This window comes from Camelus ferus, chromosome 9 (genome assembly GCF_009834535.1).
Source record: "Camelus ferus isolate YT-003-E chromosome 9, BCGSAC_Cfer_1.0, whole genome shotgun sequence".
Classification (NCBI taxonomy): domain Eukaryota; kingdom Metazoa; phylum Chordata; class Mammalia; order Artiodactyla; family Camelidae; genus Camelus; species Camelus ferus.
In genome coordinates, this window is record NC_045704.1 from 64,064,651 (window position 1) to 64,086,940 (window position 22,290).

Here is a 22,290-nt window from a genome sequence, read left to right on the forward strand (position 1 = left end):
AGTGAAGTGTGGAGTGTTTGTCCCTCTGTGTCCCTTTACCTCGCTCGCATTTACAATACAATTGTCTTAAATACTCCCTCTATGCTCATTTAGGGCCGCCTCAGACTGTGTTAAACATTTTGCTGCTTTAAAGCTCAGTTAATGTTAGTCTACACTGACTGCCAAAGGTCTCAGCCCGAGGGAGCAGACGGCGGGGAGAAGAGCGGGAGTGAGGTGTCAGAGTGCAAAGCTGATGTTAGCCGTTAACTTCCCGTGTGCTCCATTCCCTGTTCTCCACCAAATAGGAATGGAGTACGTGCCTGCTGTGCGCCAGGCTCTGTGCTAGAGTCTGGGCTGCCTTCAGTTTGGCCCCCTGGGAAGCAGACTTTGAGATGGAGAGGTTTGCTGGCGAAGGCTCTCAGGAAGTGGGGGAAGCCAGGTTTTGCAGAAAGCAGCTGAGCTGTGCCGTGGTTGCAGCTGAGGACTTGGCTGACAGCGCAGAGCCGTCAGTTACCCTGAGCTGAGGCGGCGCGGCCAGGCCTTCGTAGGCTCACGCGGACCAGGTGCCGGACGAGGGTGAGCGCTTGGGCAGGGCAGCTTCACTCAGCTGTGTGAGGTTCCAGGGAAGGGCTTCGGCGGTGAGCGGAGAGCGGGCAGCAAGGCCAGCAGCTGGGGGTGGAGCCTGGTCCTGGGAGGGTCTGGGCTGCACACCACGGCGCCTGGAAGCTGCGGTTACAAGTAGTTGCAGAGGACAGCGCTTCTGCTCTCTTGGAGTTGGCAGGCGGAATGCGTGGGACAGATACATGGAACAAACATGCGTAAACAAGTAATTCCGACCAGCCCTGGTGAGTTTAAGGGGAGCCATACGTTGAAGGTGCCGCAGGGACTCTTGTGGGGGAGCAGCTGCCTCCCCTGGGTGCGTCGGGGAAGACCTCTGTTCAGCAGCACAGTTGCTTTGCTCTCAAGCTCCGTGCCACCACCTCTCACAGCGGAGGTAGTGAATTACAAAGCTTGAATTCGCTTCGAAAGATGGGGTCTGTGCTTTGCCGAGTAAAGAGAAGTAAATCATGCATTAACGGGGCCGATCTTCTCAGTGAGTGAGCGCCACGGGCTGACCCGGCACAGAGACAGGGAAGGTGAGCACGCGGGTTATGTGTAATGTGGAAAATAAGCTTTTAAACTTTTATGCCCCTCTCTAGGGCAAGAATGCTGTTCTTTAAAACGTTAGTCTGCTCCCCCCCCCAAAAAAGGACTACTTCATGTTTCATTCTGGAATCAATTTTTCTATTAAAAATAAATTGCACTTTAAGTAACCTGTGATACATTCGGCTGGAGCTAGTGGCTAGATGAAACGTTCATGTGCACAGCCCTGATAATCTGGAAGGGCTGTTGAACTGCTCGGATCAGAACAGAAATGTCTCTGATCTTCTGGAACTTGGGTTGCCTCATCTAACCTTGACCCTAGTGGAACCTCACTGCTGTCTGATGGGTCTCAGGCCCCCAGTGGTTGCTTTGTGCCCACTGTTTTGTGATCGTTGGGAAAATCCAGAGCTTGTCTCCTTTTCTATCTCCTTTGACAGAGGTTCACTGCCCTTTGGGAGCACAGGGTTCACATGGGGAGTCACAGAAAGATGAAACAGCTGGAGGATGATTCACAGGCAGCATGTGTGTGGGTGTCCTGCAGGGGGTCCTGGAGTAGCTTAGCAGAACCTAAGAAACCAGGAAGTTCTCTTAGAGAAGCCAGTGTGAAGCCAGATTTTAAAGGAGGTGACAGATTAAAAGAGAGAGGATACTGGGACATTCAAAAGCGCGGGGATAGCTGAACCCAAGCCCAAAGGAGGAAATGGCTAAGATGCTGCAGAGTCGAGAGAAGCCAGGCCACACCTCCTTCTGGAGGGCAATTTTTTTTGAGAAAGAACCAAATGGGGTAATGAGAGGCGTCAGACTCAGGGAAGTCTGTTACTCAAAATAATAAACCTGCACCTGTGACCTTGGCCTTTTTTTTAAATCTATTTGCTCACTTCCTTGGGGATTATAAAGAGACCAAATGTATGTTTGGACAAGAAGATTATTGGCCCTATGAGATGGTAAATTACCGCAAGTATGCTCTCTGGTTGAAGGGACCTCGATGACATCTGTGCCAAACATCCATCTGGCACCTGAATCTCCTCAACAATGAATGCCCCAACCAAATCTTCATTTAGCTGATGCTTGAACAAGCCTAATGTTACAAAATTCACTATCTCTTTTGATTCCTGAAATAAGGATAAAAGGCTAAAATCTGAAGCCAGATCTGGTGGTCTGTCTGATCAAGGAACACTGAGTGGGCATGGCCCTCATTCTAGGCTCCAGGCTATGTGTCTGCATGTTAGGCAAAGTTACATCCATTTGGGGGTACAAATATCACAGTATTAACTAAATTGAGTTTAGTTTCAAAATAAAAGTTTATGATTTCTTTTTTCTTCTCGCAGTCTGATCCTCGTGCATCTGGGGTTTGTCTGGACTCAAATGAAGGATCTTATACTTGTCCCTATAACGTTCTGTCATGTTAGGTTCTAATCATTTTGAAAACCTTTGGAAATCTTTTTGGTTCAAATTCTTTCTTTGAATGTGTTTGCCGTTTCTCTTGGCTTGGTACAACTTTCAGATTTGATGAATAGTTTTCATGACTTAATTGACACAATAATTAGGAGACAGCCCAGGAAAGGACCTTCCGGCAGAAGGGAGAGAGAGAAGGCTACCGTACTTGCTTACCTATACTGATGCTGCAGGTGGGCCAAAGGCTAACCCGGCAGATGCCTCCCACAGAGGGAGGTCACCGGAAAGGGCAGGGGAACGGTGGGGAGGCTGTTCTTCTGCCGTAGCTCAGCTACTTCTTAGTAAGGACGGAAGCAGAACAGGGTGGCTGCCACTGACTGGGTGTTCGCGATGTGCCAGGACAGAGCTAAGGGCCTTGCCTGCAGTATGAGACCAGTATCACCACCGCTGTTTTACACGTGAGGAGATGACAGCCCCGGGAGCTAGACTCCTGTCTGCTGTGCTGAGGTTGAAAGGGCAGGGACGAGATTCACACTTAATACGTTTGTCTGACTCTGAAACGCGCACTCGTAGTTACTGAATGAGTGGAAGCTTCAGACCGTCACATGGAAGCACAACCAGAGGGCTCCCGGGGCCCCGGGTGCGTGAGGACCCTGGGTCTGCTCACCGCGAGTGTTCTGAGCTGTGTGAGCAGAGGGAGATTCTTAATGTTTTGTTCTGGTCTCTGTTTGGCTGGAGCTGTTACTCGTTAGCTTTCGCAGGCAGACACTTTCTGCCCTCACTGGAAGCCCTAATTGTACGGTCAGAAGCAACTCCAGGTCAACTCGCAGGAAGGACCCTAACGGCAGCCAGATTAACCCCAAGTGTTCCACAAATGACAAAGAAATACGAGCCACAAAGACGTCGGTGCCGGGCCCGGCTCCCCCCGCTGAAGGGTCTGAAGGAGCAGCGTGCTCGGGGGCCCTCAGAGCCCCTGTCTCCTCATTCGGCCAGGTTGTGGCTCAGGAGAGGCAGTGACCTCCGGGACGCGGGGGCTTCTGCCTCGGCTGGACTGTCTCTTCTGGGTCTATTTAGGGTGTTTCCCATTAAGGAGACAAATCGCGTCTCTTCCGTTTCTGGAGGCTGAGTCCATGCTATCTCCAGTTTGAAGTTAGTATCGTTTGATTGACTCCAGAGAAAAAAATCTGGATCGTGTGTGGGCAGCACCTGCAGAACAGTGCGACCAGGAGCCATCCGCCTGGTGTCACCCTCCCAAACACCTACCCTCGAGGCGAGGCCGACTCCCAGCTGCCTGCTTCCCCCTCCTCACTCTCTCATCTCAGAGCCCCACCTCATAATTCCTCACCAGGGATGGACAAATTGAAATACAAGAAAACGCAGGTTTGAATCCTGCCTCCGTCACTTACTGGTTGTGTGATCTTGAATACACGATCTAATCTCTGAGCCTGTTTCCTTATCTGCTAAAAAGGAACAGCACTGCCTCTACGAACGCGTGGAACTAGATGACGTCACGGCAGAGCGTGCTGTAAGAGGAAAGGGCGCGTGGGGCTGTGAGCCCCGCTGACGGTCAGGGCGGGCCAGGCTGGGGGAGAAGAAGGGAAATGCGGCTCCCGCGGCCGCTGGCGCCGGCTGTGACGACGGAGACGAGGCGCTGACGACGGCGACGACAGCTGACGTTGCTGACAGTGTGACCAGGTGCCGGGCCCTGGGCTGAGCGCCTCACACAGGCTGTTCTCCTGAACCCTTCACAACGGCCACCTGCGGTGAGTATTAACTTTATGGCCGTTTTACAGATGAGGCATTGGAAGTTACAAGGACAGTCAGTCACTTGGTCTAGGATTAGTCAGCTATTAATCTGATGCTTGGCTTTGTTCCCTGCAGGAGAACTGCTGGTCTCCTCCTCGGCTGACCTGACCGCTGAGCATCAGAAATGCCACCTAGAAGCCAGTCTTGTCCTCTGCATCCCCCAGCCATCTGCTGACCGCTGAGCTCTCTGACCTAGAGAAGGGTAATTTATCGCAACTTCTGTACCTTATTCCTCCATCTTGAGAATGTTGTTTACTTCCCTGAAGACTAGTGACACACTTAATTTACATTTAGGGGACCGAGGTCCTATTCCCAGCGTTTCTACTAACCAGCTGTGTGGCCGTAGGCAAGTCAGCCTCTTTCAGCCTCAGTTTATTTGCGAAATGACAACCACACAGCCTCTAGGATCCCTTTCCTGGATCCTTTACTCTTCGAAGCTGCTCCTGCAGTCAGGAATGCTCAGCCTCAGCATGTGAAATGACGTGGAAATAGCATCTGAACCAACGCGTCCTTGCAAGGAGCGAATGTGACCTCCACGTTTATCCACAGACGTGAGTGACCGTCACCCTGCCACCGCCGTTTTAGACACTCTATGCCCTGTTGCGGTGGCCACAGAATGCACCATCCAGGCCACTCTGGGAGCGAGGGCAGACGCTGTGAACAGCCGCACGAGGACCGCGGCCCAAGCAGGCCTGTCACCTTCCTGCGGGCACCTGGCCTTGCTGCCTCTGTGGCTGCTCCTCCCCGTCTCTCCCTGGGCTGCAGCGCGAGTGAAAGGCCGCAGACAGAGGTGTGAGCTCCCTCAGCCCCGTAATGGAGCGTCAAGTTCAAAGCCGGAGGTGTGACTATTTAAATACTAACACTTTCAAGCAAGTTTGTCTGCAACAGAAACACACTGTTTAAAGGCATATCTCCCTCCTCTAGTTTCAAAAATCATTTTGCATTGTTAATTTCCACTCCATTCCATCCGTAAAGTTGCTTCTCACTTCTTTTGGCCACTTCATTTTAAACAGTTCTTTGGTCTTGTCATTGACTTGGACAGCACCAAAAGGCCCCCAGCCTTAGACCCCCAACAAGGAGCGAGGCCTTAGCACACGGTCCATTCTCCTGGGTCCTGCCTCAGTGCTTCCCGGGTGCTCTGGGGGTGCTGGGGCGGCCGGTGGGTGTAGTGGAGGTCAGTGATCAACTTGCAAGTGATTCTGCCCCCTTCTGGGGCCACCGGAATCCACAGGCCTGACTTCTACTCCAAAACTATTTTTAAAAATAGAAGTTGGAGCCTGTTAAATTCTTAACTTAAAAAAACAATGCTACTGTTACCAAATACTGTACCTAAGTGCTTCGCAGTAACTGTAACACACTTTGGTTGAACTGAATTATCTATTAAATCAATTCCGTATGGAACTTGGCCATCTTATTTTAGGCGACGAAAGAACAAAATTTTAGTAAAGGAGTAAAAGATGACTTTTTGTTATTAAAATAGTTTAGTGAATACAGTGCTTGGTGACTCATCTAAAAAAATCTTAAAGAATCACTTTGCCTTGCTCAACTGAAATCAACTCATTTAATGACATTTCCTGTTGTTAAAAGCCTCTCACCATGGTCACTATTTTTAAAAAGTATGATTTATCTTCAGTGTTTGACAGCATCATATGATTACCCCCGAGACCAGGGCTCTTTCCACGACTGTAAACAGGTTATTTCCTCCACTGCCTGCAAGCCGATGGGCCTTTGTTTGAAATGCCTCTTTCTGCAGCTGTGGAGAATGAGTACTTTTTAAAAAGCAGTTTTAACCGGTGGCCAAAGGGTCAGGTGGAACACGAGCTGATACAGAGTGAAATAGTAGCATTCAAAAGCCTTAACACTTAGAGCTGCTTTTCTTCTGTGTGTGGTGTCTGTCTTTCCTCCAGTCCTGCCCGGGAGAGTCGGCGGGTGCGGTGGCCGGGGGAGGGGGGCGTCTGCTCGGGGCTCCGTGGCTCTCAGGCCCTGGCCTGCTGTCTGTCGTCACAGCGCCAGCGGCCCGAGTCCCCTGCCTCGCTCTCCCCCCCCGGTCCCTCACCTGTCTCTGACGTGTGGTCCTACTTCAGTCTCAAAAGGGAGAGATGTTGGGGGAAAAATAACACTTTGAGAGCTTTGCTGTCTGAAAACACTGACTGACTCTTTCTTGTTACTGTTTTAACCGAGTTTGGTTTCAGAAAGAAAGATGAGTGAAGGTTTCTCGTTAAGAGCAGGTGTTCACCAATGGCCAGGGGAGATGGGACAGGTGGGACCTTCTGCAGCCCAGTACAGAAATGCTGTCACCTCAGAAGGCTGGCAGCCACCAGAGCAGGGCATCTGGGCGGGGTTGGGTGGGTGGACATGGGGTCTGGTCACCAGCTTTGTGGGGCCAGAAATTCTGAAGCATCATTGTCCTTAGGGGTGACTGGCCTCTTGGGGCTGCTCCCCACTGACCAGCACTCCAGAAGCTGCTGTCCACATCACTGCAGAATGAGCAGTTTACTGTGGGAACTGTAACCCTACTGGCAGGCGCACACATTGTGCCAAATCGTGACCAGGAGGCTGGGACAGGCAAGGGGCTGGCAGCTTACTGGCTCTGAGGTCGAGGCTCGAGTGCCAGCGCCATCCACGCGGAGCTGTGTGAGCCTGGGGAGTAACCCCACCTCTCTGGGACCTCGTCTCTCCAGTAAAGGAAGGACCCTGATAGCAGCAGGGTGAGAATTAAATGGTATTTTTGTAAAAACACCTAGGAAAATGGCTGTGATGTGGCAGGTACTTAATAAGCGGCTGACTGGAAGCCTTGATTCAGCAGGAATCACTCTGGAGTTTGACTCAGGGCAGTGACTGCAGAGCTCAGGGAGTCAGCGCATCCGTGTCACTGGCGTTGCTGAGTCTGGCCAACACCAGCCCAGTCCACAGCCCCCACAGGGACGCGCGGCATCCAGAGCATCAGCTACACAAGTGGAGCCCCAGTCCGCTGGCGCTGCTGCCCCCGTCGGCGACGGCGTGTCCGCAGGCGGAGAGCGCGACGCTGCGAGCGAACGGGGACTGCCTGATCCTGACAGCCGCTTCCGGCCCGTTCTGGCTTCTCGCAGCCACCGCCACAAATTAGGCCCTTGTAAGAACGTCCTGGCTTCCATTTCATGCTTGGTTTCACACATGTTCACAAGCCCGCCCTGCGAGGTAGGCTTTTCGCTCAGCGGCTCCACGACCTTGGAGCCGGGCTCACGACCGCAACGTGCACGCCTGCCGTCGCCCACCTGGGACCGGAGAGCTTGGCTCGGCTGGATGCTCACCGTCTGTGGCCCGCAAACGTTCACACCTTCACCTCTTCAGCACATGTTTACAGGACACTCACGACGGCCCAGGCTTTGTTCTCGGAACTGAAGATGAAGCAGTTAACAAGGCGATCCTGCGTTCCTGGGGGGCAGACAGACAGGAAAGCAGGAGAGGGTAAGCGAAAGAAATGCGAGGGACAGAAATCAGAGCCACGCAGAGAATCAACACACGTGCTGGGACGGAGAGCAGCCGCGTCACACGATGCAGCGAGGTGACGTGCGGGGACGCCCACGCTGAGGTCGGGGGCGTGCACGTGAGGAGGTGAGTGAGACCGACGTCCCGGGCCGGGAGCACGCTGCACGCGGAGGCTCCAGGTGGGCACCGGCTGACAAACAGAGCGAGGGGAGCGCTGTCTGCAAACACGTGAAGGCTTACTGCGCAGGAGAGGAGGTTCCCTTGCTTTTGCTTCTGCCAAAGGCACAATGGGAGCCAGCAGTGAAAATGTCCGGGGCCGCTTTCTCTTCAACGTTAAGGAAGGACTTGCTACCAGCCGGCACTGCCGCCTGTGGCTCAGCTGTCCTGGGGGTGCTTTTTTTCACTCTTTTCTTCTTTTTTTTAACGGAAGCAGGTCCAGTTCCTTCAACGTTTACGTCTGTGACACGGTTTCTTGACCTTTCACCACCTGAGAGCGTGACTCTCTCAGGGCTCTGCGTTTAAACAAAGACTTGAGCGGGAAGTTAGAAAGCCGTGGTGTGACGGAGGCGGCCGGCGGGGGGGCTGACGGTGCTCCCAGGAGGGGAGGGGTGCGGTGCTGCTGCCATCACCCCAGTCACACAACCGGACCGCACGCCCGGGGTCCCAGCTCCTGGCTCCACATCAGGTGCCTGTCTTTGGGTGTAAGGAGAACAGAGCCTCAGAAAGTCTCAGGGCAGGAGGATGACTGTGCGCCTGCCACTCGCGGCAGAGCCTCCCCGCGGGGAGGCGGAGGGCTAAGGGGCCCGGCACGCAGGGTCGGGGACTGGACTGCCTAGATCCGACTTCAAGACCTACTTGGGCCTCAGTCTCCTCATCCACAAAATGATAATGATGGTGGTCCCTCCTGGAGTGATGTACGGGGCCTGGGTCATAGCAAGACACTTGAAGTGCTGGCCACCATGATTCTTGTCCATGCAGTACCCCTCGACAGATCCTGTGATCTCCTGCTCCCCAAGGGGACTCTTTCCCAGGGCTCAACCACCCTGGTACTAAAACGTCCTTATTTAAACTGAGTTGAAATCCGTGTCCTGGTAACTGCCATTCACGGAGCCCAGTTCTGCCCTCCAAGGATCAGCTTAACCTCTCTCTTGTCAGAAAGCTCTGTATATACTTGAAGGCAACTATCATGCATCATTGTATCAGCTACTAACACTTGCTCGGTGCCTGTCGGGTAAACTAGACTCTGAGTTCCACGGGGCCCGATGTCCTGGGGCCGGCTCACTGCTGCAGGGCCGCATCCGGTGTATCACCCGGCGTACACCAGGCGTTCAAGCTGCGCAACTGAGAAGCGAAAGGCTCTTTGCCCGCCTGCGGTTAGAACATCGCTACGAATCTCCTCAAAGCTAAGGCCGTGCTTTGGCTTTGAAGGAGGTTTGTGACAAGTCAGGAACGGAGCAACGATTCAGGTCAGTTTAAACATTTACTAACGGGCCTCCATGTGGCAGATCCTGTGCTGGGTTGTTAGGAATGCAAAGGAGAATGGGAAACAGCTCCTCCACCAGTGATGTGCTAACGCAGCGCGCAGACAGGCCGTTCCAGGGAGACTTGCTCGGGGGTGTCTGCGTGAGGACGTCCTCCACGTGGGTGCTTGGTCAGGGTCTGAGAAATACAGCAAACAGGACAAGAGGTCAGAAGTCGGTCCGTTAGGGGGCAAAGCAGGAGAAAAGAGAGACGTGGTAGCCATTTAAGGGAAGGGGGCAGTCAGAGACAAAATGAGAGGTGGACACATGGAAAGCAGCCTCAGCGGCGAGTTCGGGGAGCCCGGAGAGCCTGCAGGGTGGCTGCGGGGACATGCGGCCGGGGGTCTTTGGTGGCACAAGGGCGGGGTCATTTGTATGCTGCAGACTCGTACCTATGTGCTGTCACCCTACCAGTCTGAAAACTCAAATACAGACACATGACATCGCTGAGAACTTCGCTATTCATTAGCGTCCGTTTGCACGATGGCAGGATTTCGAGCTTCTCAGTGTGTTACTCTCTAAGGAGAGCCCTGTGTCTGGTGAGGGACACGTCTGCTCAGGGCCTTCTACCCCCATCCCCTTTGCAGACCCTTTGAAGGGGCATCTCTCCCCCATGGCTGCCAGGCTCCGGGGGGAGCTCGCATCCCTGACTCCCTGATAGACCAAGCGGGCACTTGGCCACATGCGTCTGCTCCACGGTCCCCCCCCCCCCCAGTGGGGTGAAAGTCGCTCCAACACTGTGTGACTGTCTGTCATGTAGGTCCTGAAGCAGCACCGTGGCTGAAGTCTCCCAAGTCCAGCTTGGAAAGGGCCCCGGCTCTGGCCCACAGACTCTCCACAGAAAGTTAGCGCGAACTCTTCAGTCTGACTGGAGAGCAGGCATCACAGTGCTCTCTCCGAATCCAGCAAAGCACGCACACGCCCATGCCCTCCTCTCTCCCAATGACCAGTTGACCAACATCATCCCTCACAGCTTGTGCCAGGTAACCAGAGGCCCCCGTGTCGCCAGCAGCACGGAGTGGGGGAGCCCGCCCCCAAAGCGGCCCCGGCGACGCCTGCCTCCTGGCGGTCCCTCCCCGTGTAGTCGCCCCCACGTCGTCCGTGCCAAGCCGACAGCATGCCCTGCCCGGACGAGGCTGTGAAAGACACCGCTGTTTCTGTCTCAGGCTCCCTCCCACGTGCTTTCTCAGGCCCTTTGCGCTGGAGGAAGCCAGCCGCCACGTCTAAGCCCTGGGAAGAGGTCGGGGATGAGAAACACAGGACTCCGGCCACAGTCAGTGAGGAACCGAGCACTGTGGCCAAAAGCCATGTATGTGAGCCTTCTTGGAGGCAGATCTCCCAACCCCCAAACTTCCAGCCAGTGCGGCCTTAACTGGCAGCCTGACTGCAGTGTCACGAGAGATCCTGAACCAGGACCACCTTGCTGAGCCACTGCAAGTCTCAGAAAAGCGTGAGATAATACATTTTTATCATTTGAAGCTGCTACCTTTGGGGTAAATTTGCTATACAGTGACAGATAACCGATACAAAGCGAGAGGAGAGGCAGTGGGGGGAGCAACTGCAGGCCCCAAACACCGGTCCTTCATGAGTTCTGCCAGCACCAGCCCGTTCCAGTGGATGAAGCGTTTGTGTTTGCTCATTTCATGGAGGACTGGCAGCGTGCTGGGGAGAAGGAAGGCAAAGCGGCTGAAACACGTGGCTTTCAGTAAGAACGTTCTCGCTCCGTAACTATGACACGTCACTCATCGGGACCTCAGGACGCCCTGTCACATGATGGAGCAGCTAACGCTCACTTCCCACCATTTCTGAAGGTTAATACAAAACTCAGAGCACAACCTGGACGGTTGCCCCCGAGGATGCCGCGGAAATCCAGTGTGCTGTCATTTTCCGTTTTTAATGAGAATTGACAAGGGCCACTTCAGCCTGTTAGCACTTCCTCTCTGAAGAGGAACCGGCATGTCCTAGTGCCCTCAGCAGCCAGGGACTTCTGCCAGAGCCCGATCTCCTTCAGGTGGAAACCTACTGACACCTGCTATGTTTTCTATTAGATGAAGAAGGTTTTACAGAACACGGGTGAAATGGGAACTCTGCCAACCGGAAGGAACGCAGGCGGTCACCCGTCCTCTGGCAGCTGAAGAAAAACTGCTGGTGGTTGGGAATACGGTTTCGGACGCCTGCTTTCTCGCAGAGAAAGGTCTCTTGGCCAGCTGAAGAGCCAGGTGATCTCGGCCCTGTTCTCAGCGCTGCCGATACGGCTTCATCAGTACCGAGGTAAGGCTGGGAAGCCTTTTTATACCTGCAGGTTGTCATTCCGACTTAGTTACTAATCCTGGTCACACATTAAGGGCTTTGATTAAGCAATTTGCTTTTTCCCGTCCTCTCTTCCATCTCATTGAGAGATTACAGAGTTTGAGCAGGAGGTTGAAGGATTCCGTCTGAATCCTGAGAGTCCTGACACTGCCCCAGCCGCCTGTCATTTCCTGGAGTGCTTACTTATCTGTCAATATTTCTCCCCTTTTCTCCCAAGTCCCAGACCTACTTGATCTTGTCCGTTTGGCTCGGCTGGTGGAGGGAGTAACAAGGGCCTTCCCATCATGCAACATTCTGGGATACATCATGACAGAGGAATCTCAAAGCCCAGGTCAATTATAACAGAAGCCGCGCTCCACCTCTGCCCCTGCGTGTCTTCTGGGGCTGCAGCTGCTTAAAACCAAGTCACCTGAAAAATGCAAGGAAATGCGTGTCTGGTTTCTGCCTGGCTGTCTGCTTGTTTAGCCAGATACAAATAGCAGAAGACGGAAACTCCGTGTGTGTGGTTTGTGGCTGGGAAGAGGGAATAGATTTTGGCAGCTACCTCGTTGTGCCGTAATTACTTTTTAATTAGAATTCATTGAATACAGATGGAGTCTTCCCGTTCTTTCACCCACTGATGTTTTTAATATTCCCACATCAGATATTACGAGGCAGTAGCCAGCAGTGAATTACATAAAATAACTCTGTAGCTGGTGGTGACTTACAGAAAGTAACCAGCTTAACCATTTGTCTTGGATGAAAAATGATCTTACACCTTCTTGTGGATTCTATTGCTGGCTTGTTGATATAGTGTTTGTTTACTCTCGTTCCTGCAGGAAAAAATATCATAGTTCTTGTATCAAATTACTGTAACTGACTGGAACATTTTTATTTCAAATAATGTACCATCATATTTTTTCAGGGTGACACTGATAAATTTGCAGGATTTCTCATTTTCTCCCCCTCCTGCCAATGAATCATTTCAAGCCAGACGTGAATGGAATGTACAATTTCATGCTGTTATAAAAACTCATTGCTCGTCACATTCTAATTGTAACTAAGTTTGAACCTGAATAGCTATTTGCAGTATTTTGATAGAAATAAGAAGTAATTTCCATTTTTTTGCTCCAGGGTCTCTCAACATGAACTGACAGATGATGCATTTTTGAAGTCACACTTAATAATTCTCTTTTCATTATAAACAGCCGCACCCTCGTTGAATAGCAGACCTAAAATTAGGCTTATGCAGGCCTATGTAACATACTAAGAAACGTGATTTATTCTAACGTAATAATGGCATAGATTTACAAAGCGCGACTGCTCCAGTGCTCCTTGTTACTGGCTGTAAAATATTTGTGGCCGCTGTGGGATTTTCTAGATCATTATTTTAAAAAAGGAAAAACCCATTTTGACAGATGAACTGGGGCCATTCTGAGCAAATCACAGATCCTTCACATAACAAGGCCTCCAAAGAGGGGAGCATACACTTATTACTATGGCAACCTGGATCAAAACACTGTTAGCAGAGAGTTTCCAGTTTTGCAATGCAGTGATGATTGTTTATAGTGCCACTGAAACCAGATTCAGCAAAGGTTTAAGAAATGAGCTGACAAGAGGAAAATCATTATAGATAAACTGGGGCTACCTGAATGGGATGGCAAGGAATCTGCCATTATTTGATCAAATACTGAAATTTATTGCCCAGGACAATACAAGTAATGGAAGAGGATTCAGATGATGAGAAACATTCTGAAGCTGCTTCTGTTACAATAGGTTTGGACTCACAGTCCTATCTGGAGCTGAAACTTTGCAAGCAAAAAGCTGGGTTTTGGGGGGTTTTTTTAAGTACAGCTCTCTCATTTTTCCTTATTTTTCTCTCTGCAAAATACCTACTTGTAACTTTAAAGCTGTGGGCTCACACGTCTCCTCCTAACACATTCCATCTGACAGAGTGTAACGCGGCCCAGCTCAAGAACGATGCCCGCCACCCGGGCTCCGCGCTCACACGTGTCTACGTGAAGTGACAGCTGGCTGCAGCCCTGCTCAGTTATTTTTCTATAAGTGGAATTTTTACACAGAAAGAGGAAAACTGTCTGGATCACAGGTTGTCCATTCTGCTGACTCTGTCTCAAAACATCTAAAGAACCTACCGGGTGGACAAAGGACATTGAAGTGAAGGGCTGAACAGTCATCTGTTTGCTTAGCACCTACTGAGTGCATCTCCCTTGTGCTGCTTGTGTGTGCAGTGGGTGTGCATGCGGCCAGGTGCGCAGTGGTGGAGGGGCCATAGAGAAATACTGAAGATGCAGAAATAGAAAATAACCGGGCAGGGGATGGCGTTCGGATATATTCCAATACTTATTAACCTGAACAGTTTTCCAGTCTTTGGAGGGAGAGGCGAGAACCACACCTCCTGATGCCTGCTTTGTGCAGAGCTCTGTGCTGGGAGGGCCGCAAATGACCCCATTTAACATCCTAAGGAGTCGCAGCTACTGTTTATTTGGCAGATAAGCAAACTGAGACTCAGAGAGTTAAATAAAGCGCTCAAGTTTCACATTGATAGGTAGCACTTAATACATCCAGGCACAAATATGAACTCATTTAACCCCTGTGATACTGTGGAAAGCAGTACTATTGGTATTCCCACTTTACAGACAAGAAAAGTGAAGCACAGAGAGGCTGACTAACTTGCTTCAGGTCACACAGCTAGCACAGGGCAGAGGCAAGGTGTGGGCCCAGGGAGCACGCGCTGCGGCACTACCACTGTGCAGGGGAGGCATGTGTTGCACGTGGCCAACAGCTACAGCCTGCTGCCTGGAGTGACCCACCTGTAACCTGGAAGGACTCAGCAACTCTGACCTCAGCCAGGTCTGCTGACTCGCCGCCCGCCTGCTCTGCCCTCTGCTGCTTTGCCTACACAGTCAGATGCGCACCGCAACTACCAGATAGTTCAAGGACCGTCATACATTGCATTTGTTTTATTCATGTACTTAGTTATTCCTTGTCAAGAATAAAATAATGCCTCAAAGTCATTTCCAAGATGTCGCTTACCTGGAATGACAAAGAGGACACGGATTTATAATTTGGTTCTGGGCAAGTGATTGTATCCACAAATTATCTTACAATGTCAGAAGGTTTTGAAGACCTTCAGTAGCCCCATGTTGCGTGAGGTGAATGGTCTGGCTGTAAACTACTACACCAGCTTTTATTCAGCTGCATGTCTGCATGTCCATAAAGTAATTTGTGATTTCAAAGAGAGAGGCAGTGGTCTGCGCTGACGTGGAAACGTGTGATGACGGGCCACTGTTTTTGGGGACCAGCATCTATTTTCCCTGACTTTGATAGTGGTGCCCTGAATCTCCTTTGTGGAAAGACTCCACCCCCCATCTCTTTTCATGTTGATGCATTGAGAATGGGTCCAAGTGTGTGGTGTCTCCGTGGAAAGGACCTTTCTCTCTGTCTTTGGGTTTGTTGCTATGGAACCCCTGGCAGTCATCTCACCACCACGAGGGAGATCTGAGAGTGAAGCGCCGTGGAGAAAAGCAGAGCCAAGAGCTGGGGAGGGGCGGGGCCCTGTAACGTCGTTGCAGCCCTCTGACCAAGGGGCACCTGGACTTAGTTGAGCCTCTGGATTTTTCAGTCAAAGAAGCAAGTACTTTCCCCTCATTGCCTAAGCCAGTTTGAGTTAGGAATCCGTGTCAGCTGCAGCCCAGGGAGTCCTGGGTGATACAGGGCGACCAGACTGCCCTGATAACCCGTGTTGCTCCTTCGTCCTCGCCGCCTTCTCTCCCACTCTCCCTACACGAGGCGCCGTGAAGCCTCCTCATCCACTTTCTCTCTTAAACATTTCTCAGACCCTTCTCCTCTCTCCTCCGCTCTCATCACCTTAGTCAAGCAGACACCGCCTCTTACCTAGACTGTTTGGGGTAACCCTCTCTCCGGTCTCCTGGCACCTCATCTAGCCTCTGCTTCTCCCCCCTCACACTCCGCCTAGAGCAACCTTTCCAAAACTTCACTCTGATGAAGTCGCTCCTCTGTCCCACCACCTCTCCTTCCCCAGGATCAGTAGGGACTTCCAGCTGACCTTAGAACGCGAATCCTTAGGATTAAGACCCCTCGTGCTGCCTTCGGGGCCCTCCGTGGTCTGCGCCGAGCTGTTTTCTGGGCCCAGATCCAATGCGTGGGCCTTTTTCCCCCACACCCTAAAAACCTGGGTTTCCATTTTCAGCTTTAAAAATTCACCTTCGGTTTATGAATGATTCCCCATATTTCCTTTTACTTTCCTCTCAAGGTTCCAACTTAATTTTCTTAGATATTAGTCTCCATTTTTCCTGCCATTTTTATTTACTCACAACTTACAGTGTGGACCTTCTTTACATAACTCAAGGGTAAGTTTTCTGCAGATTCTTTTTTTTAAATAATAACTCCTATTTATTGGGTGAGATGTTCTATGGGCTCTGAATGGCAGGCAGTTATTCTCACAATCACTCCACAAAGTCCTGCTATTCCCACTCTACAGAAGGGAAAGCTGAGGCACAGAGAGGTCAAGCAGAGGGTGGTTTGGCAAGTAGATGACCGAGTCAAGATTTGAGCCCGCACCAGCTGACCCTGGAGGCCACGCTCATAACCGCTGGGCCTATGCGGCCTCACTTGCGGATTCTTCATTAACTTAGTGGAGCCATTGGAATGCGACTGCCAGGAATCTTTGCAGGGGGACCCACTTCCCCACCTCCACCTGATGGCAAAGAATGTTCTATAACATAACAGAAAAACTTTTCCCCAAACAGGCAAGGACTACTGGGAAGACAACAAAATTGGTCTCCACCGCACTTACCTACTTTTGAACTTCACTGCAAAATAATACATGTGAAGTACCTGGAGAATATGGCAACATAAAACCTCATTACAATTTAAGTTGAGACTAAACAGGTGATGAATACGTAAATGTGTCAGCATGATATTTTCTGAATGTACTTTTTTCACGCCAGGATATCGCCCTCACGTAGTTTTGTTATTCCATTGTGCCCACAGAAAAGCTCTCTGTTACAGCAGAAAATCAGGAATCACTCCAACACTCAAGTCAACCCCAGAGCAATTCTCTTGTTAATCACACACAGACTCTACCTGATGCCAAACTTCCTTTCCCACTCAGTTCCTTTCTCGTGCCTCACCCCAGCAGGACACATGGGTGATTTCAATGACCTCGTGTCTCCAAGGTCACCAGGAAGCAGCTACTCTCCTTGAGAACAACTCTGGGAGCACCAATGTCTCACTCTGGGTTGTGCAATCCGCCCTCAGCCCCTTACCCCGTGATATCTAGTTAGTCTGGAAGAAAGGGGCAGAATTTATCTGCACTCAGCAAATGTCTATGGAACATTTTTTTTCTTAGATAAATATGAGAGTGCTCAGAGAGAAAATACATTGTCCTTGCCCTTGCGTGGCCCATGGTCTGCTGGAGGACACAAGCAAATAAGCACATAATTCAAATACAATGTAATTGTCGCAGTGTTAGACCAGTGGAAGCACTGTAGAAGCCTGCAGAAAAGGCTTCCTCTGCTCAGGCTGCCATCACCAGTATCATGGCCCAGGTGGCTTCAACAACAGGAATTTGTTTTCTCAGAGTCCGGGAGGCTGGAGGTCCGAGATCAAGGTGCCGGCCAGTTCGCTCCTGGTGAAGCCTCTCCTCCTGGCTCGCAGTGCAGCTGCCTTCCGGCTGTGTCTGCATGTGGCAGGGAGAACACGCTCTCTGAGGTCTCTGCTTGTAAAGACACTAGTCCCATCGCGAGGGCCTCCCCCTCATGACCGCATCTAACCCTACTGCCTCCAAGAGGCCGGTCTCCAAATACCACCCCAGTGAGAGCTAGGAGGGGACGCCCTCAGTCCAGAGCAGGCAGCAGCCCTCCCACACGTCCGCAGGAGACGGCGGTCTAGGGTAATGTCTAACGAGCGTAACATACTAGACCCACAGGCCAGCCTTTGCTAAGAAGCTTCTGGGGAAGCTTAGCGTTCGGTCTGCGCACTCGCCAACTGATTAAGCCGTCCAGGTTGACTGCAGTAGTTCTGTTTATCATGATCTTTTCTTTTGAGCAGGAAGTACATTTTTAAAATTTGCACGTTCAACTGGTGGCCAGACTCAACCTACTCCTGGTCAAGGCTGTTAGTAATTTTACTCCTTACAATTACCGACATCACTGCAGGCTGACGAGGTGCCGGGGACCATGTGAGAGGCTTGATGTATTTGACTGCGTTTGTTGCACAGCGCGAGAGAGGGCTAGTCTCATGTTCCGGCTGGAGACGCTGAGGCTTAAACGGAGACACAGCGACCGAGCAGGAGTTTCCACGCACTGGGCCTCCCTCTGGGCTGGGTCTCTCAGTGACTCGGCTCTGCTGCCGGGCCTCCCTCACTGGCTGACAAAACTTTTTCATCCCTTAATTGGATGACAAGTCAAAAACACGGCCCTGGGCCGCCTCCCCAGATCTGCGAGCCCAGATCTCCTATGCCGAGTGGCGAACCTGCAGCCACATCACGTCTGGCCTGCGCGTGCAGCGTGCCGTGTGCGGCCCTGACGCCGCGAGCGGCTGGGTGTCAGCACGCTGGGAGACACTTAGCGGGGGGGGGGGGGGGTGATGTATGGTGCACGTGTGTCGCCAGTCATCTAAAATAGGCCAATTACCTCAAACTGCAAAAGCACACTCAAGTTTAAATACCCGTGAGTCACGCTGACAGATTTAGTAACAGAACGTTCTCACTGCTTGCTCTGTTCGTGCTCTATTAATGCAGCCTGTTGAGAGGTGTGTGGCTGGCTAACGGGGGGTGTATTACAGCCCCCCCCCGCCCGTGCACCCCTAAGTTCCCCCAACAGACGAGAGCAGCTAAGCTGTGCACCCAGTGCCACTGCCTTGGGAATACTGACAATGAGCCAGCTGACGTCCTGGTCTCCTTTCTACACGTTCTGGGATGGTATCTTTGTCCGTGGGTTTTGACCCTGATTGCCCCAGGGGACGCCTGCAGGTGCAGAGGGGACACTTGCCACTGAAGCCACAGGAGCTGTGATGTCACAGGTCAGGGGAGGGACCCGACAGCCGGTCACGATGACCCGCAGGCAGCGAAGGAGCCAGTGGTGAAGGCGAGCGGAGGGCCACCAGCCAGGAGCAGGCAGAGGTCGTGGAGGGAGTGGCCAGCCCCCAGCAGAGGGCTCCTTCCCGCCGCAGCCCGAAGGGAGTCGGTGAGAAAGAAGGATGAGCTTCAGACAGGTATGCTGTGTTCTTTCTGGAGCCACTACTGCATTTGGGGGTCAAGTGCCAGAGTGTGAACCCAGGCACCGTCCGACTAGGAGCGAGCTTGTGCTCGGGGACAGTCACCCTGCTGACCGGCCCAGTGCTCATGGGGCTCGGAGGGCTGGGCGGCGGGAAACAGCGGTGAACGACGGAGGCCTTCCGAGCTGGGGGTGCTTCAGAGACAGCGCGCAGAGCGTCAGAGCTGAAAGGGACCGGGGGGGTCGTGTGGGCCGTGGGGTCGTTTTGCAGGTGTGTCCCCAGCTCACAGAAGGTCAATGGCCGAGCAGCACTAGTAGTTCCCTCCTGTCGCCAAGCCCACTGCTCAATGGCTGGTGCCCACACAGTGTTTGACTGACAGGATGCAAATAACTGGCAAGAGTGGCACCGGCGGCAGGTCGGAAGCCAGGCCTTGAGCACGAGGAGGGCTCTGAGCAGGAAGGGCAGGCAGTATGTCGGTGCGCAGCCAACACGGGGAAGGGGCCCCGAGTCTTCCCAGTACGTCCAGTTCCTCCCCCGTTTCAGCAGAATCATTCATGCTCAGAACCCGCATTCACTGGGCCCACATCACGTGCCAGGTATGAGTCAGGGCTGGGGAATCACACATAAACCAGACGCAGTCCCCACCCTCACCTGCACAGACAGGGGTTACGAGAAGCCTGCAGAGCGACTGGCTTCCATGACGTGGTGGAGGGGACGGGCCACCTGGCCTGTCCTCGGTGGAGAACGTTTTCCTTCTGTCCACGTGTCCTTTACTGCTCTGAATCTTTAGCAAAATCCTTTGCAGGGAAAAAAATACCAACCCAGTGCCCACGTGTCCACCCACAGAAGTTGGGGGTCTCTCAGACACAGGGGAAGGTCTGCCTTAAAGCAAGCAGGGTGTGTTTTCTTATGTTTTCAAAACACATTCAATCATATGGTCCCACAATGTATTTTATCTCAGCTTGGCTGCATGAAGAGCAAACAGACCCCAAGCGGTGGCAGATGCTTTTAAGTCCCTCAACCATTTGGGGACAACTATTCTTTATTGGAAAAAGGCTATTTAAGAGAATCTTTGTTTTCTCTATGGAAACTAACAAGTATAACTGGACTGTCCTGGGAGTGAAGCCTCACACCGCAACCGCAGGGGCACCGAAAGCAGCGCTCTGGTGGCGTGTCTGCCGGGAGGGCGGGCAGGGGGAAGCGGCGCGGAGGGTGTCGAGGGGCGAGCTTCACAGAAAGCCCCTGGCTCTGTAGGACGAACAACACAGACCAGAAGGAGGCCTTCAGGTGCTGTGTGTGCGTCTGTTCACCACACGGTCACTCCTTCGTCCTTAAATGTGCCAGGTCCTCTGCTCGATGCTGAGGAAGAGCATAGAGTGAAACAGACGCAGTCTCTCATTGCATGAGACAGTGCAGCGGGGAGACAAATGCCCTGTAAGCACATGGACTGGTTACGCTAAGCCGGGTTACGCTGCGGTAACGAGCAACCCCACGTCCTGGTGACCTGCGGCGGCACAAGGTTATTTCTTGCCCACGTTCGGTACGCTGCAGCTCTGCGCCGCGCCCTCTCTGCTCCGGACAAGGCTGAAAGGGCTGCTTCCCTCTGAGATGTGCCCCTTGTCGGAGACGGGAGGCGTGCTGGCTGAGCCGCACGACGGCTCCTGCATCTTCTCCCCTCGGAGCGCGTTTCCTGCCCAAAGCAAGTCACACGGCCAAACCTGACGCCCACGGAGCGGGAGGTCTGGTCCCCCAGCACAGGGGGACCTGGCAGAAAGGACAGCAAATACGTTCGAACAAGCAATAGGAATTTACAAATAAATTACCAAAACTTACCAATAAAGTTTATGATAATAAATGATAAGAAAAGTTATGGGAAAAGAAAGAACACAGGGCGATGCTGGAGAACGATGACGGGGAGTCGAGGGACGGGGGTAAAGCGGGAGCTCAGGACTCAGGCGCGGGGCACTGCGCAGAACACAGATGAACAGCAAGGTGCTGCCGCGCAGCACAGGCAGCTACACGCGGTACCTGGTAACAGCCTAAAATGAAAAAGGACGTGAAAAGGAATTTTATATGTATAACTGAGTCACTATGCTGCACACCAGAAATTAACACAATATTGTCAATCAACTACACTTCAACTAAAACAAAAGTGGGAAGTGACTTAGACTGACAGTGGTGATGCTGGCAGCACTGGAAAGGTTTCTCCGGAGGAACATCTCAGCTCAAACCCAAAAGATGCAGGGAGGTTCTTTGGTAGAAGGGCCGGGAGAAAAGCGTCACACACAGAAGAGCAGTGTGCGTCAGAGTTCCGAGCAGCTAAGAGCACGGCCTCCTCGAGTGCTGGAGGGAGGCAGGGCCACGCGGCGGTCCAAGGCAGAAGCCCTGGGGCTGGGCGTCCTGGGAGCAAATCCGAGATGAATCCCTCACTTAGCTCCCTGTGCCTCGGTTTCCTCACGTGTAAAACAGGGGTGGCGGTCTGGCCTCGCAGGGTTGTTGCGAGGCCCGAGTGTGCTTGGCTCACAATACTTGCTGTTCACGGGAGGAGACCCCAGTGGCTGGGACCGGTGAGCCCGACAGAGTGAAAGGCACTGAGGCTGAGGGCGGCCACGCCGGCGAGGGCCTTGAAAGGCGAGGAGAGACTGGATTTTATGCCCGAACACCACATGTTTTACACGGGGGAGCAATTAAGATCAGTTCACACTTTACAGAAGTCTCCCCTCCATCCGGACAACTACCCGTTGTTGAAACAACGTGAAATCCTCGAGAGACCCTGGGAGGGAGGGACCGAGGGTGGGGGTGGAGGGCGGTGGGGAGAGAGAAATGGGCTTCCCACCAGGACAGACAATTGGCAAGAGGTGCGAGACGGGGAAAAGGCTGTCCCCTCCCTAGTTTGTCCGACGCTGGAAAGCAAGCACCATTTTAACAGGTGTGGGGGGAAGACAGGAGGGAGGCGGGGCTGCTCTCGTGCAGGTGCCAGCAGCCAGGCAGTGCGCAACGGCAGGCGAGCAGGTGGGCTGCGTGCAGCATGGCTCACAGGGTTCACAGAGGGGTCCCCTGACCTCTGGAGCCGTGGTGGGAGCAGGAGGGGCTCACCACTGCTCTGCGGACACCAGTATGGAAACAGCTTCTGCATGCAAGCAGGGCCATGGAAAGCAGCCCAGTCCTCGGCTCCCTCTGGGCCAGTGCGGCCTCACACTGCCACCTCTGGTCTTCCCTTGCCCGCCGACCCGGGAGCCGCAGGGGCAGGGGACACGGGTGAGGGTGGACGAGGCTCCGGGGAGTCCTCCCGTGTGGTGCTCCTGGGGAGACGGCATCGCTCCGTCGGCTGGATGACAAAATGCTGCTAGTGGCGCCAGTAAAGACGTGATTTTCCCCTCACTGTTTCTTTAGCGTTTGGCAAATTATTTAGCAGATCAACTGGCCAGTC

The 22,290-nt window shown here is 52.7% G+C and overlaps 1 long non-coding RNA gene across 2 annotated transcripts; it reads left to right on the top strand.

Annotated features, from left to right (window-relative positions):
* Positions 1–217: 217 nt before the first annotated feature.
* Positions 218–5,625, top strand: LOC116665877. 2 transcript variants are annotated; one of them, XR_004322638.1, is made up of 3 exons: positions 218–824; positions 3,986–4,280; positions 4,399–5,625. It is a non-coding gene; the product is annotated as an uncharacterized LOC116665877 (long non-coding RNA). The 2 variants fall into 2 exon arrangements; XR_004322637.1 differs by lacking the exon at positions 218–824 and having other exon boundaries at positions 2,210–4,280.
* Positions 5,626–22,290: the final 16,665 nt, after the last annotated feature.